The sequence below is a fragment of the Pyxicephalus adspersus genome, chromosome 1 (assembly GCF_032062135.1).
Source record: "Pyxicephalus adspersus chromosome 1, UCB_Pads_2.0, whole genome shotgun sequence".
In the NCBI taxonomy this organism is placed as follows: Eukaryota; Metazoa; Chordata; class Amphibia; order Anura; family Pyxicephalidae; genus Pyxicephalus; species Pyxicephalus adspersus.
This window is the reverse complement of record NC_092858.1, coordinates 129541887-129559672: the sequence shown is the minus strand read 5'-3', so window position 1 is coordinate 129559672 and position 17786 is coordinate 129541887. Positions and strand designations below refer to the sequence as shown.

General features: G+C 36.2%; 1 protein-coding gene across 1 annotated transcript in view; it reads left to right on the top strand.

The window, feature by feature from the left end:
• Nucleotides 1-7484: 7484 nt before the first annotated feature.
• The window catches only part of SYTL5 (synaptotagmin like 5), a 63402-nt gene continuing 53100 nt past the window's right edge, over nucleotides 7485-17786 (top strand). The window contains exon 1 of the mRNA XM_072414579.1: nucleotides 7485-7643. The gene's annotated coding sequence lies outside the window, so the exon portion shown is untranslated. The remainder of the gene's footprint in view (nucleotides 7644-17786) is intronic.

The following is a 17786-nucleotide window of genomic DNA, read 5'->3' as shown; positions in this document are numbered from 1 at the left end:
TTTATATTCATATTATCTACTAGAACCCCTGTTCGGACATATTTCTGTAAGTTACAGGTCTACAATTTAAAAAAAATTTCATGAAAAACAGTGGATCACTTTTGGTACAGAAATCTAGACCTCAGTGTAACGCTTAGGTGGTTAAAGTAATTTGCCATTTAGCAAATGTTTTCAATCCTGGACCAGATTCATTTCAAGTTTGCTGGATCACCCAGCTTTACTGATGTAAGTGTATCCTTCCCAGCCTTGGACAGCTTTAATCATGCCCTATGCATTTGGCTATATAGACATTGTAAAGATAGCCTGCTGAAGTTCAAACCGAGCATCAGAATGCCCAAAAAAGGTCATTTGAATGACTTTAACATTGCATGGTTGTTGTTGCCAAGAGGGTTGGTCTGAGTATTTTTTAGTATGTTTCAGAAACTACTGATATACTAGGATGTTCACAGTTATCCCACAGAAAATGGTGAGAAAAAAATGGAACAATATCCAGTGAGCCATTTTTTTTTTGACAGAGGTCAAAGTAGAATGACAAGACAAGTTCGAGCTGAGAGAAAGGCAACAGTAACACAAATACCAATCGTTATAACTGAGGTATGCAGAAAAGCAGTTGAGCAACTGATGCTGCAGTATGCATAGGCTCTGCAAAACTGGATAGAAAATTGAAAAACCGTTGGCTGGTCTGATGAGTTTTGATTTCTGCTGTGAGGGTCAGACTTTATCATCAACACCATGAAAGCCTGGATCCATCCTGCCTTGTATCAATGGTTCGGGCTTAATGTTGTTGGTGGTAAAATTGACAAAAGTTTTCTTGGCCTTTTTTGGGCCCCATAACATCATTTAAAGTCCACAGCCCACATTAATATTGATGCTGACAATGTCCATCCCTTTATACCCCTTTCTGGCCACCTCTAGCAAGATAACGCACCATGTCACAAAGCTCAAATCATCTGAAACGGGTTTCTAGAACATGATAGTGAGTTTCCACAGCCAATCTCAAGCCAATAAAGCACCTTTGGGATATGGTGAAATGGGGAATTGAAATCATTGAAAGGCCAAAATCTGTGGGAACCATTTTAGATCCTTGTTGAATCTCTGCCACAAAGAATTACAGCAGTTCTAAAAGCAAAATGGGGTTCTGGTACATTAAAATGTGGCTGATAAATGTGTGTATACACTATATATAGCACAATACTAATATTTTCATTAGAAAAAATAGGAGTTTTACAGTTTGCATGTTTCTTTCATGTACAAACGTGGCTGCAATTTTGTCAAGCCAACATTTTTGCCTATTTTCCATAGGAATTACAGCATGTATGAGTCACTTCGCTGCTAAACATTACTATTTACCGCTTAGCTGCATACAAAGCCTATAATATACACAAACCTGCACCACCCTCAGAAAACAGACTTCAGAAATATTATCTAAGATCACTGGTAATTATCAGGTTCAAGATCTGCAAGTAGATTCAAAATGACTCTAACCTTTGAATACATAATAATTGTAACTTGTCTCATGTCTCACAATTTAATAATAACTGCTAGTTTATATTCTTTATTTGTAGTTTGGCAAAAAAAATGATGGCAGAGTTGTATGCAAGTTACAAATTAATCCTCAATGTTGGTGTTCCTAAAACTAACTTAATAATATTATGCAATACATAGAGTATCCAAGACTGCCAAAAGATGGAAAGGGTGAACAAAAAACTCCATCCATTCTTTAAGTTGAAGCAGACTTCCTAAATTACTTTTTTTTTTCTCCAGCTAACCAGTACAGCTTACTCAGTTCCCACCCCCAGCCTGTGATTGGACAATGACAGAGCAGCAGACTGATGACTAATCAAGGTTATCCAACCTCTTTATTTCAGGAATCAGTTTGCAGATTTTTAAAAAAGTACCCTGTTACATTTGAACCATTCAGACCACTCCACATGATACACAGCAGTGCATAGCTCGCTGCTGTAAGTTGTAGGCAAAGCCAGCACTAGAAGTCTCTCAATGCTCACTTCCTCTGCAAACTCTGCTGTGGATCAGTGGTCACCAACCAGTGGTCCACGTGAAAACTTTGGTGGTCCGCAGAAAAATTACCTGACCGGTGCGCACCCCCAGCAGGGTCTTTCTCCTGACCCCGCTGATTATGTCCCCCGTATGGACACAACTTTTGTTGTCTGTCCCTCCCCCGGGATTTTTAGCAAGCAGGTCTGAGCCTGCGATGGGAGAGTGGGCGGTTCTGACATCATGACGTCACTCTGGGGGAAGTTTCTTTACCTTTGAGTGACACGTGGCTCTGCTTACATAAGCAGGATTTAAAATGTGTAGTCGTCTGTGAGGTCGGAAAGGTTGGCGACCACTGCTGTAGATCACACTTTTTCCAGGTTGAGGAAGTAATTATAAGGCTTTCTTTGCCAGATTTGTTTGCAAATGACATTAACAAGCATTGAGCTGTTGTATATCAGGTGTCAGTCTGCAGACACTCCCTGTTGGTCAACCAAAAAGGCTGTGTGGGCCAGTTTTTGGCCCACGGACTGAACTTTGGACAAATCATAGCACATGTATATTATAGTAGATCACACAGATTGATGTCATCATTGAGCTGCTATTATTTTACTGTCCACTCGCATGCCTTGACTAAACTGTATTACTTTGGCTTTCAGTGGAGAAAAAAAAACAGCTCCGGAACCTGGCTGACCAGTCTGGTAGGATTTCTGGGATGACAAAACCGGAATTAGAAATATTTTTGCACCCAAAAAGATATATCTGTGTATTTAGTTCACAAGCTTGTGGAATTAAAAATACTTATAGTAGATTTATAGACTTCCTACTTTGTCTAAATGCTGGGTTATTTAGAAATACAATGCTCCACTCTATCATGACCTGATGGAGATTTCTCAGCTGTCCCCCACTTTCCTATAGACCCGCCACTATATATAGCTGGTGAACTCACTGCCCAGTATACTGATATTTTGCCATTTACCTAAAATGTTACTCTTTGCAACTATAAAATAGTATGCTGCATATTAAATTTCCAGGAATCTTTTACCTCTTGCCTAACTAATGTAGCCAAAGAGGTCATTTACTAGGGCAGCACTCTGCTGCTTACAACATGAGTTGCAGCAAACCAGTGATTTAAAAAAATATAATTAATGTAATGTAATGTTTCCTTTTCAGGTTGTCCAGTTGGGTCGAAAAATTTAGATTTTCCATTACTTTTTGTCCTGATACAATGATTTCTACGACAGATGATATTGTGTTTACCAGGTTAGCCATCAGCATCCTATTTCTCGATCCTAATTTTTCTCGACTTTTATAACATGAGAGAAACACTTGAAATAACTTTGAGGTCTTCAGGGAACCCCCATCTATATTTACAATTTACAGTACATTAGTGTGCCTTCAGGAAGGAAGAATGCATCTTACATTGTTGGCCATTCGGAAGAATGTCGTCCTTTCAGATAGCCAAAAAGATCATTGTTATCGCTGAAGCTGACATGGGAGCCACATACTGTCCATTGTTTAAGGAACCCCTAGCAACTTCTGGAGGAACCCTAAGGTCTAACAGAACCCTGGTTGAGAAAAGTTGCTCTATCCAGTGAATAAATCTTCGTACCTACAACTAGTGCCAAGTAAGAAAACAACCCAAAGCTGTGCACTTGAAACTGAAAGATTACTTCACTGATCACGCAGAACTCTAGGTAAACATTCTCATTCTGTGTATGCAGAAGATAAGCTATGTCTTAGCAAATCATAGCCGGGTATTGCCTGAAGCATTTTTTCACAAGGTTTGTCATTCCCTTTCATAGTGGCATGCATGCTATCCTAGGACTTTAAACACTTAAACAATGTTTGTGGTAATGAGGTAACTCTGCCTAGAAAACAATTTGTACTGGATTTCTAGCAACGTCACACTATGAGAGTGATGATTAGAGAACAAACCACCTAGATTAACTTTCTAGATACAAATACTTAAAGAGGAACTAAACTCAAAAGTACCCTATAACAACAAAAACAAAACACCATCCGATCCTTCCCGAGGTCTCTTCTATCAGGTCCCACGTTGTCTCGGCATTGGTCTTCAGGCCGGCGCCTCCATCTTCTCTTTTTCCGGTTTCTTCTTCCTACGTTACCCAACCCAGGCAAGTGATCGTGCGGTGTAGATGGGAAAAAAACTTGCCAATCTCACTGCACATGCGTGCGATCGGGAATTTTTTTCCTTTTGACAAAGGGGGTCCTTCTGTGCATGCCTAAAATGCTCAGGCATGCGCAGAAGGAGCACCCAAGAGCCTCCTGAGATGTGTGACGTAGGTATCCCGGGAGGCTCTGCACTCCTATTCATTCTCGATCACCAAGGCGATAGAGAAATAGGGGGCAGTGCTGCACTTTTTTTTTTTTAAAAGGGTGTTGCACAAAAAACAGACAACAGAATTTTTACCTAAAAACCCATAAAAGGGTTGACTACCCTTTTATGTAAAGTGAAAATTCTGAGTTTAGGTACGCTTTAACTAATGCATTGCTATTGGTTCGGGAAATAGAAGTAGTAGGCTTCCCACATTCTCTTTTTCCCTGCTGCTTGTTGCTTATCGTTTACATAAATTATTTCCTTATTCTTTTACAAAATGCATTTTACATTAGGGCAAACGCAGATGTTTTCTAATTTACATTTAGGTGCTTAGGACATATAGGAATTATGTGTCTAAATTTTTCTCAAACTAACCAGAAACCCTGGTGTGTGGGCTTGGCAAAGGGTCCCTGTGACCAGGTTTTAACCAAGTGGCAACATTAAATGTAGTTGTTTGTTGGGCATTTTTCATGTTTTTTAGTAGTCTGGGTTGGGCCTGGCAATTTTTTTGATAACCCGATCAAATAATGGTTTTCAACAATATTACACGTCACAATACATGGTAGCTCAATAGGTAGCTATCTAGGGAATCCATTTTTATTTCATGGCATTACAGTTATTACAGGGAAGCTATGGTGTTCAGCTGAGCACATTGGGGATGCCTGCAGCTATTAGACAAAGGTAGGGAATATATATACACAGGGCATATATTGCTGAGATTGTGATTTTGCCTGAAGTTTCACTTTCATAAGTTTAAATGTTCAGATTTACATTAACACTGCAGTCGGAATTGAAAAAAAATAAAACAACAAGTAAAATAGCTTATTTTATTAAAAAAAAAAAAACTTGTGACTTTAAAATAAAAGAATTAAAAAATAAATATGAATTATTAGGAATCTTAAACCTAATGAAATTAAAGAGGAGAAATGATTTGCACTCACTTCAAACATATGATCATATTAGGAGAAATTGCTTCTATTGTTCACTGGCTGTTTCAGACAAGTGCATTTTTTCTAGAGAAGAGAACAAATTACTGCCCTGGTAAATCATCCCCAGCATCTATCATCCAGAGTGCTGCTGCAAAGAACATCCACTAAAACCAGCAAGACAAGAAAGATATAATTGTGGCTGTTCAGTAATGATGTGCTTTAGATGTGATAAAGCAGCAATGCTTTCCCAGGATACAGCCCGGAACACAGCTTCTCATGGAGGGGGTTCCTAAAGTATATTATGAAAATATCTACAATATTATTACCTAGTGGTAATAACCAATATTTAGTTACCTTTGTAATTGTTCATTTATTCACCATCAAGAAATACTTATCAGTAATCATAACTATAACTTAGTTTTTTATTTTTTTAAATATACAAACCTGAATTATTTTTTTAAAGTTTTTAGCAAAGTGATGTAAGAAGGGACAGCAACTTTTAAATAGAATATTGTGCTTGTTGTTTACATAAAATATTTCCATATTCTCGTACAAAATGCATTGTACATTAGGAAATGGAGATGTTTTCTAGTTTACATTTAGTTGCTTAAGCCATATTGGAATTCTGTGTCTAGATAAACAATCCAAAGTCATTAGTGAATTACTATAGGCAAGTATCAACAAATCTGACAATCACATGAATGTTTGCTACTTATCAAAAATGATTTAAAATGCTGTGCTTCTGTAGCATAAATGGCACCCCTAACTACTGTATACAAAATAAATACCTTTCTTTTAATTCTACATCTAAAAAACTGTGAAGTTTTACAATAGACCTGAACATTGGGCCTAGTTTTAATTTATTGATATTCCTCAAAAGATTGAAAGGATATAAATTCCACTTGTGTGCACCATATTCTTGTGCAAATCAAAGTATTACCTTGTAAAAGTAGTTGTGACATCATCACAATATTATACATAGTGTGTGCAGAGAGCAAATCTTTGGGAGAAATGCAGAGGTTTCTACAGTTACACCTTATGAAGTAGGGGAACTAATTTGTAACTAAAGCCAAGAATGTTGTATATTAGAATTTACCAATCGTTGGATGTTGTTGCTGCATTCATTAACCTTGTTATGTTATGTGTAACACACCCCATGTTCCAGTGAAACAATAGCCACACATTTTACTAACTCTACAGAAGACTAAGGGGTCCCAAACCAGCCGGCCATGAGCTGTGCCAAACCAAGTGTCCTAGGCTGCGGTCTTTGTTGAGGCGGGAAGTATGTGTCCTATCTCCTGTCCTTTTCTCCAGCCAATCACATAAGCCGGATTGCATGATTTGCTGAAATAAAAAGACAGGAGAGAGGGCACAGATCATTCCTGTCACTGCGAAGACTGCAGCCGATGAAGAATACCCTCCTTTCCCCCGGTCGGTGATGCAAAAAAATTGGGGACCACTTCACTAAGTGGTAACATTTTCCAAAGCCTGAGAATGCTGGGCGCTATCAAATCACAAGGTTTATAGCAGTATTTTTTTCAGATATATACACTTACATACACTTTAAGCATGCCACACCCCCACCCTTACAATATTTGGTGTATAGGACAAATCAAAATAGCATTATTTACATTGTTTGGGGTCCAGAGGCACTGTAAGAATAAAAGTACCTAATGATATCAACTGTACACATTTATACAGAATAAAGGTTTACACTTTTAATTTTCATCAACCTTTATAGAAAGCAGCATATTATAGTCCACATGGAATTGGAACTTTCTGTACAGTTTACTTATGCACAGACCCGGCAGACAAATCTTTAACATAGTTATAGCAATTCTGTATTACATGATAACAATATTGAAAGAAGTTCTATACTTTAATCAGATTCTTTCTTCTTGTTCAAAGACTTTTTGTTTGTGTAATATTATTATTATTACTTGCAGTATTTGTAGTAAAATGACACTATTCCAAGAGAAACCTTGCATGGCTATGTTCCAATTTTTGCATAGATAAGTGATAATTTTAGGTATGGTTTCTGAGTGTGTATCAGCTGTGCTCACAGAGGACAATGCATGTTTGTATAAAAAAAGAGTAGGCAGACTTCCTGTTACATTTTACCTTGTTCATTGCATGTCACTGAGAAGGCTGCACGGGGCGTTTACAAACTGTTCACCTGTGTCACTGGCAGGCAAACATTGAACCGCTGGGTGTGTATATTGTCACCAGGTATCCAGGACAAGACAGTCTGGTTTGTCAGGTTTCTCGTTCATTGATCAGTGGACCCCTGTGCTGTTTTATACTTTAAACAATGAACTTTAATGAAGCAAGAAACAACCCTTTCCTCCATGTCTTCCTACATAGTGGCAGCACATAAGGTAAGACCCTGCTAAGACCACAAGTGGGCCCATATGAAGTATGTGTCTCTTGGTCTATTATTGCCAATGTCTTTGTAGCATTTACTTTTCAGTTAGGTGTTCACAAAAGAATTGTGATTATAAGTTGTCGGACAGTTTAGTGTTTTTCCAATTTTCTAATATTTTCTTCACTTATGGACCACAGTAAGAATTCACAGTAAATCAGTAAACAGAAGCAGGAGGCTGCATTCATTAGGCTAATAAGTTTTTGTATGTGGAACCTATTCAAATATATTCATTGTGACCTATTTAATCCAGTACAGAATTGTCTGCCTGAGCTTCCCATTTACTATTTAACTGTATTAACCTTTGTTAATTTAATTCCCCAACGTTCCTGTGCTTTTATGCATCACAGATTTAGCCCAGAGTAATGAAACAGGAAATTATAAATACAGTACCCTGCAGTAATGAGCATTAGGCTGTTCATATTTTTGGGGGGAAATGACCAATGTATTACCTTTAATTCATTGATTTTGTTTAAGCACATTATATTCATTTGGTGAATATAAAATTCTATACCAATGCTAATATTGTTTGATGTCTCAAAGCTTTTTACTGAATATTGTTGAATCAATAAATGCTCTAATTATTTAGGAAAAAGCAACAGGTTCAATGTAATGTGTAATCCCCCCTTTTCAGAACCACATATACAGGTTTTCTTGGTTTTTCACTTTGGCATTTGGCTGCTGATACAAGAAGAGATGGGTAAACTACACCCAACCTCATTCAAACCATTATCCAAGTCTTAGATTTAGCAGAAATATGGATGGTCCCCATTTGACAGTTCTTATGGTTGGTAATAGGTCCAGAGTTGTCACATTCTCCACATACCCAAAAGTATCTGTTACTTTCTTTGCACCCAGCCACTAAGTGAAGTAGCCAAGTAATTATAAGAAGTATTACCTAAGATGAAGAACTAAACCAGACTAATTGCTTGGCTGTGTATGGGAAAATCATAGGCTTACAATAAAGGTCAAACCCCATCTCCCAGCTCAGCTAGTTTTACTTACTTATATCTGTAACTTATTTAAATCTGTTTTTTTTAAATCTATTTTATTAGTTCAGGAACTCTCTCTAAACTTCATGAGGAACTGCTGATATGTTCAGTGTAAGCCATATTCCCAATATTGTAATAGATCTATGATTAACAGCAGTTCCACTATTGTACCTTCACCCCTTTACCATTTACAAGGTACAGTACAGTGATGACATTGCAGCTTGGCTTTGTAAAAGGCACAGCAAAAGGAGGGGGCAGAGGTACAGCACTGAAACTGATGTTCATCATAGACCCTGTTCCAATGCAGCATAAAAATTTCAGTACAACTCCCATTGTATATAACAACTTATCTCAGTGGAGCGTACAGGGAACTCCTAGGTAAAAAACTACAAATTTTATTTATTCAAGATAAAAACGCATAAAAATAGCTGTGCCTAAATTTGTCCTTTAAAGCAAAATTAATTTATTGTATTGCTTTTTGCCATACCTGACAATTTTACACAGCGTAGATATGGGGTACATATAATACCTGTCTACCTAAAGCTTCATACTTACCTAAATCTTGTAGCCTTGGCATACTGCCCTATTAACGTGCCATGGCATCGTCCTACTGGCTCCTCTTGCAGACTTTGTCCTTGGCCCCATCCGTTATCCTAGCCATAGCAGACTACTTTTTTCTGCTGATGAGTGTACAACTAGGGGAAGTGTTGCTTTAAGTCTTGGTAAGCAGTATATTTTCTTAAAAAAGGATTAGCGTTAAAGGTAAAATAAACTGGAGGCACACAAGCTCGGGTTGAGATACCAGATAAAGCATGTGTGTTTATCATTACAATGCTCAGTCTACTAAATCTAAAGCAACAACAATATTTATTGGATATATCTAAAGTTAGGGAAAGAGCTTAGTTTAACTTTTCAAAACGATAGCATTGTTTTATTTAGACAGAATTCTGATATAACAGAAAACTGAAGGAAACTTTTGATTTGTGAACAAGCCAAAGATCTCCTATGTTTTTTGCCTTAGGAGCATTCTCACAATTACCAATTGTTCATTTTTGAATGGGTACATAGATATGAAATTCTTTGCCTTTGCAGCCTCTGTAAAGAAACAAATAAAAAAACATAAACAAAAAACAAATAAAAACTAAACATTTCCTATTTGGCACAATTCTTTAAAGACCCATTTAGATTTGTGTTAATGTGTTTTGCATTAGGGTAGCACAATGAAAATGAATAGCATGGTAGTACATCAGTGCATGTTATATGTGTTAGCTCTTGATGTGGTTACCATAATTCAAAGATGTAAATTTATTCAGAGCATTCTAGATAATAGTGCAAAAACTTTGCACTGTGCAGAAAAATATTTAGTTAGGAAGACAATGGAAGACATATCATATAAGCTGTATGTATACCCCACATTTTTTGGTTGTTTCAGATTGAATACATATCATGTATATTTCCATTACTCTTTCAACATTCCCCTGGTTTTAGCTGTTTTAGAAATAATCTGTATGTGTCATCATTGAGAAGAATCCTCTATATTTGTTCTCGTGACCATTGTCAATGGGACAGAAAACAATGGGAAATCCCAATTGTTACATTTGTCACCAGAACAAGAGATGGGGTAAACCTTTTGAAGAAGACTCCAGTTCTGCTGACAATCAAAGGGACATTTTCTTTGACAGATTTTTTGTTCTCTTCCTGTTCTCTTCCTGATGACTTATTCACGTCTAAGCATTCTGTTGTGCCGTCAGTTTCATTGTGATGCTCATTAAGGCATGTATGTAAAAAATGTATTTTTTGTCCCCCCAAAATCCCACAATGAAGCCTTAGGCAAAATGCATCGGGAAGGGTAACCACCTTTGTTTCACTTATCTTTATAAATACAAGTTTGGCAAACTGAAGTGTCATTTTATATTGTGTAATATTGTCAAGTATATATGGTATTGTATATGGTAGCAATTAATAAAATAATATTTTTATTCGGCTAGATTATCTAATGAGGGCCATTTAAAAGCCTTTTGTGTTCCTCCTCTGTCTTTCTAAATGTTCCTATAATCACAGGCCAGGCACATGCTGGGTTAACCAGTATTTTTGGTTCCCTCTTCTTGGAAAGTTTTCTTATTTTTATATCAATGTACATTGTGTTAATGCCACTAATTCATTATGAATGGGCTGCCAACTCACTGAAATAGATAAAAAAAAAATTTTCATGACCATTTTTTGGCAGTTCACTATAATACATGGCAGGTGTGTTGTGTTGCACTTCAATGCATTGCGCTGTGTTATAAAGTGTGTTTGAGTGCCATTTACAAAGAATAGCTCTGCAATCCAAAGTACATAGAGAAGGTGTATTGCACAAACATACAAAAATGTATTCATAGTCACATCACACAAGTTCGAATGGACACAAATTCTTTTTAACCCTGTTGAGACAAAAACATGGACAGGGTTTTTTTGTTTCTGTACATGTCTTAAAACTAAACAGAAAAATGCTTGGCTGTTGTTGCACTTTAAAACAGAACTGTCATTAGATACACCTTTTAATGCTGAATACTTGCATTTTAACCAATGTCTCAGTGTAAATTAAGTGAAGGTATTTTTACAGATTATAGTTTACTTGGCATCATTCAAAGTCAGAATCAACTTTCTGGACTTAGAGATAAGGTGATTGTGTAAATTCTGGTGCGTAAGCAGTATGCTTTCTGCATTTTTGTATGTATACCTACTGTTCTATACCATCCAACTTCATCCTACCTCTAATTACAGTCTGAGTGAGTAGTGAGATTTAGGAAAAGTTCTTTTGGTAATATAATAAGAACAGGTTTTTAGTCTTTCTATTTTTTGTTTATTATTTGTACTGTTCCTGTATATTGTGACATGCCGGTAATTTATTTATGGATTAACATTTTAAACAATATAAAAACAAGCTAAAACAACCAATCTGCTAAAAGGCAAAAGTACAAAACCTGTTCTGTAATTGTAGCAAATAATACATTCTCTAGTATCCTCAAGTAGATAAGGATCAGGTCTAAAAATTGAAGAAAAAAAAGATTTGGGTTCTGAAAAGCTGCTGTCATTCTTGCAATTTTGGTAAAAATTAGGCTGACTCCATTGAAGTCCATTTTTCCTTTATCCAATCAGTCATTAAATAATTTGATTGCAATGATGATTTTCCTTGATAGGCCTTAGTTTTCTGAACATCCTCAATAAATATATTACAATCATGTGATGTGTCTCATTCAACAGAGCTCTTTGCTTTGCTGCTGTAGAAATTCCAAGTCTGTCCTTCCCAATTTGCCTTTATAAATTGATTGACAGGCCGTGAGCCCTTTCATCTACTTGCCCATTCACCGCACCATTACATAAACTTAGTATACATTCCATTCCTGACAGCTGTTAGGATGGTTAAGCCTAGGGTGGTGTGTGTCATTTACCACGTTCTTTCACAAGAGTTGAGCTGGTGCAGAATACAGAACAGTTGATGTCAGAGGATGATGGGCACAAGGATAAATTTATCATGACATGGTCAGAGTGGTTGGTCTACATGGAATTTCCATGATTCAATTCCCTTCTTAAGTAAAATCTTCCTTTTGATAGCTGGTCTGATCAAAGCGGTAAACCCGTCTCTTTCCCCCCTTTCCTTTTTGTTTCTTCTTTTCTCTTTCTTTTTTCTCCTTTTCACTTTAACTCAGCCTAAATCTTCCCTACATCTGTTTTCTTGATTTTCTTCTATTTCTTCTTTGCAACTGAGAAATAGATTTTTCTATTCCACACTTAATATAGGGTTAGAAGTTGTTGCTCCTACCCATTTTGGGTTTGAGTGTTATCACATATCAAGGGTTATGGTAGACAAGTCCTCTGAGCCCTAATAACTATTGGATGATAACCCATTGTGATTAGCTGTTGTCTAGATTTTGTCTACATCCTCTGTCAGTATGTCCTTGTATCTTTGTTGTACACTTGTTCTTTACCTTTGTATGTTTCAAAACTATTTTCCTAATAAGCAGAATAAATAAAAAAAAAAAAACCCTGACGTACATGCCCACCCACAATCCTGCCCACTGCTTTTGCTAATGTTAACACATTATGGAACACAGTTCAGTGAAGTAGCCAAAAAAAAAGGATGTGACTAAAAAAATTATTATTATTCAAAATTCAATTCGGCTTATTCAAAAATCAATGATTAAACCCATAAATAAACTAACTATATTCCTAAACTATGGTAGCACCTACAAGATTGTAAGCTCTTCGGGGCAGGGTCCTCTCCTCCTGTATCACTGTCTGTATTAGTCTGTCATTTGAAATCCCTATTTAATGTACAGCACTGCGTAATATGTTGGCGCTATATAAATCCTGTTTAATAATAATAATTAGGTTAAAGGAAAAGTCTCATTTTTATTGTGGAGATCAGGGAGTTCAACCTTAATTACAAATTTCTTCTATTGAAAGGTTTAGATAAAAGGCTGTGCCTAACTGGTTGCTGGGGTTAAATGAATGTGATGTTTGTTATGTTGAGAAAAATAATGCATTTCTGGTGATTTACTGATCTGTTCCTACAGTCCTGATAATCTGTCATTCTATTTTCTTTTTTTGTATGAACATTTACATCCAGAGCAAAAATAAGATGAACATGTGGATATCCTTATGTGTCAATACCAGCCATGACAGATTTTTTAATAAATTATAATTGATAATTATCAAATTAGCAGTCATTAAGTCATTCAGATTGACATAGGGGAATAAAAATATCTCTAAAAATAATTCAGCATTGGCCTGCAAAATAATGGCAATGGCAACAATCAACCTGTTGACTTTTCTAGAATGAAGAAAGCACCTAAAAAGAGAAAAATACAAATAAAACAGATTGTTTTATTTAGATACAATACATCTTTTTATGTTAACATGAAAAATGCCCCTTGCCATGTGAAAGGCAATTTTCTTTACATCAGAGAACTTGAAATACACAACTGTGTGGGAAACTAGCGGTAAGTCCTTATGCCAAGCAGAAATCCTATCATATCCAGTGCTATACACAAGCTAGTTTTGCACTCTATTGGAGTTGATTGGTTGGAAGTTCCAAAACTGTGAACAAAATTCTGCCCGTCCAAAAATGTAAATATGGGAAAAACAGTCCACAAAGAGTAAACACAGAATAAGCAACATTTCATACAACACACAGTTTATCTTTTCTTACTTTCCCTAATGGGATCGACTGTCCTCATTATCTTTAATCAGAGACTTACCTGTGTTTTGTCTCTGGTACCTGCCTGCTAGAGCCCTTTTGAAGTTGTGTCACACTTTTTTTTTAAAGTATCTAACTTATATTAGTTACGCATGTATTACCTGCTCATCGTTTGCTGTGAAACACGTTGAGTTCTAGTCTAGACTATCTGGCCTCTCAATTATATACAGGTATATATTGATAATATTTTCAATTGATTAATGTCCAGACTGGCCTATAAAACTAATGGGCACCTCTTGCAGTACATGTGTACAATCTCTTTGTTCTGTGTTTAAACATGTGACCATATTTCTGGTCTTGTTTTATGGACTCGTTTTACTTGTGTAAATAAAGGCAATGGTAATTTAACAGAATTATCATGGTGTTTAGTGTATTGAGAATGTCTAAAAATCCTATCTTTCCCATTTGTCCTGGGAAATCAAGTGAATATTTTAGCTTCCTGTATGACTCATGTGATTGTCATCAGGCTTTACAAGTGGCAAAACCAGTAAGGCATTCATGACATTCCAGTCTTGTTACAATAATGAAAGTTGAGCCAAGTACTAGAGGTGAACAGGCAAAATTCACTATATGAGATTAATACAGTACGTTCACCTAGGCAAAAATGTTGTATAGTTTCACCAAACTGTATTTTGAATGTAGGAATGGCCCACTTTCTGTTTAATAATGCCATCTCAGGTTTCTTGGCAAGCTTTGTGAGCACCTGGGTCAGCAGGTTCAGATCAGGAACAATTTTAAAGAAGAAGATTAAAAGGACAAGTTTGGATTCTAGTGTACATTGTTCTTGCAACTTGCTTCTATTGCACTTTTGTATCTAACTTATATGTAGGGTTGGGACAGTAAACATTGGATGGCATGTTTTAATATAATACAACCATTAAAAAACACCAATAATCAGGCTTATACAAACTAACGTGAAATAACTAACCTACTTGAGAAAACAGCACTCTCACATGAAGAAATGTTACTTTTGGTGCCGACTAGAATGGTGGCAAAGAGAACATATGGAAGCCAAGTGGAAGTAGAGTAAAAGCTATTAAAAAAAGAAAAGGACATTAGAGATAGAGTGGAGAGAGAGGGGAAAAAAAGTGAAAAGGGCATGGGTGCAATACAAAAGGGTGGATAATGCAGGAGAACAATTGCAAGCAATAGGTGCATTAGGTTATAGTGCACAAAACAGATGTGACAGGCACTTTCTTACTTTTTAGCATGCTGAGGTGTGCTTTGATATCATACTTCCTTGCTCTGCTCTGCAAATTGGTGTAGGAAATGGCTTTTTGTCATTCTTGAGACGTAGGAAGGATTATTATTATTATTAATAATGATAATAAACAGGATTTGTATAGCGCCAACATATTACGAAGCGCTGTACATTAAAATGGGATATTGGGGGGCCTAAATAGTATGCCTGCCACAGAATGGCACCCTAGACAACTTGCCTAGGTGGCTTATGCATGGAAACGACCATGGACAATTGCAGGTTTCAACTTTCTGAATGCCTTAACCTGCACATGGCAAATGTTTCTGGTATGTCACAGCTCTGCCTTCACAGTCTATTAAAAAATAATGTTTTTCTGATGAAGGTCTTCATCTTGCTGGATAGATGAGCACCAGTAATAGATGCAGAAGAAACCCCCTGTCATTAAAAGTAAGCAGGTCCTATGTGTTTTTTTTATTTGAAATCGGAAAGCAATGTAAAGTTTTTTTCCTTTAATCTTATATTTACCTAATGACTCAGCTAACAAAATCTATATTAGAATATTGTGGTACTTTTAAATTGTTTGATAATTAAAAGCCAGAATTACCTTTTATACTGTGTATTGTAAGATTTATTAAGCAAATTGGATTGATGTTCTTCCACAAGTAGGATTAGTGCTAGCAGAACATGTGCTAATCATTATTTGATTAACTTGCAGCACAAGTATAAACAATTAGCTTAAATTGCCATACACTCTTACTTTGTTGTATCCTTAGGCTGTTCCTATTTTGGCCAATACTGATGTATTCTTGTTTGCTACCCTAAAATTTGGTGTATTTTTGTTTTTTTGCTTTGAATACCAAAATGTTCAGTGAGCATTACAAACCTCAGAGATGTGTGGTTGACAAACATTTTAAAGTACAGTTTGTGCAGTGTTATTCAATAATCCTCATTAACTCTTGTCTTCTCAGATTTTCTAACCCATGCCTCTAAACTATAGCATAAGCGGAACCCTGAAATGGCACTAAAGTGTTACCTCCAAATCTGATTCACATGGCCATGTACACTCCAGCTAAGTAATGGTATACCTAAAAGATTAGCAGTAAGGGTCTGTTTCCAATAGATTTTAGATTTAGTGAATGTTTTGACACTGCATTTACAGAACTCAGATACAATTTCAGTAGGTTTTCCCAATTTACCTAGAGTTTCAAAAATAATTTGTAATTATTTGCAAAACTAACACTGTAGATACATACGGTAGTTGTTTGTGTAAAAAGTTTCCCTTTAAAGTTTCCCTGTAAACTCATGTTTTACCTGATTTATTGCTTTCACAGTGTTCAAATAACTTTTCAATGTAATAGCAGTCGTATTTGTCAAGCATGTATGAAGAACCCTTGGCAGTTCCCAATTCCCTTCTTCGAATTGAGTAAATAGAATGGGAAACTATAATAGCATTGGGTCCAATTTTTGGGGTTTTTGGGGTTTTTAATTAAACACAATATATATATATATATATATATATATATATATATATATATATATAATTATATATATATAATTCATTGATATAAAATGCCCATCATTGAAACTACTTGTCACTTTTGGGATTGAAGGAAAGGAAGAGGTGACTCACTACTCTGACTTATTTGTGTCTCACTTATTTGTGTGTATACAATTTAGCTGGAGCTACTGAGGTCTGTAGACAAAGGCACATGCATTTTTCAGCAGAATTTTGCTGAATGGTTCAATGTTCAGGTATTTTGCCTTGCAATAAATGCTGTATGTCTATTTAGACTGCACTGTAGTAATTACTTGAAATTTACCAATTAGCATTTTCTGACACAGTAAACAGCAATATTAGGTTGCATTTTATTTTACTAAAGTTTTTTTTAGGTTGAAATTACATAGACATTGAAAAAACATAAACTAATACACTTATGTAGTCATGGAATAGCAAAACTTCTATTTGTAAATTCAACTAAATTGTCTTGCTATCGCCCTTCTGTAATCTATAATAATGCATCAGCTAGGTAGGCAGAGGGAGGGCCAGGATTAAGCGTCTGTCAGGCTGTTTTAGTGTACAGAACAGGTTCATGCTGGCAGGATGAGTGAACAAGTGAAGAAATACTCTTCCTCCATTCAGCAAACTAGGAAGTGTTTTTTTTTTTAATCTAATCTAATTTTAATTAAAAAAATTTTTTTGATTAATCTGTAGCATTGGAGGAAAAGTTCTGATTGTGCCATGGCATCATATTACAATGCTTTGCTGTTCTGCATATGGGGAAGTAAAAATGAGTAGCCACTTGTCTTACAGGGGTGCAAGCAGGCTGTTGGGTGGGTGCAGGATTGGTTTAGCACTCCCACCACTAGTTGGTGCCCTGGGACGGTTGCCTAGCTTGTGTTTTTCCTGAAAACGGCCCTGGACCCATGCAAGTTACAACTGTTTGAATGCTTTAACCTTCAAAGGGCAAGATCCCCTTGTTACAGAGTTTTGGTCTGCTGATTAGACATTGAGCACTGAATTGTGGTAAGCTTATTACATTAGGGTATTTGTTGCCTTTTATATGCAAATACCACATTTTTAAGCAGCTAAACCATTAGATCAGTTTTTTCCCCTTAAAACATAAACACTTTAAATGCAAATACCAAGTACTACAAAATGCCCTC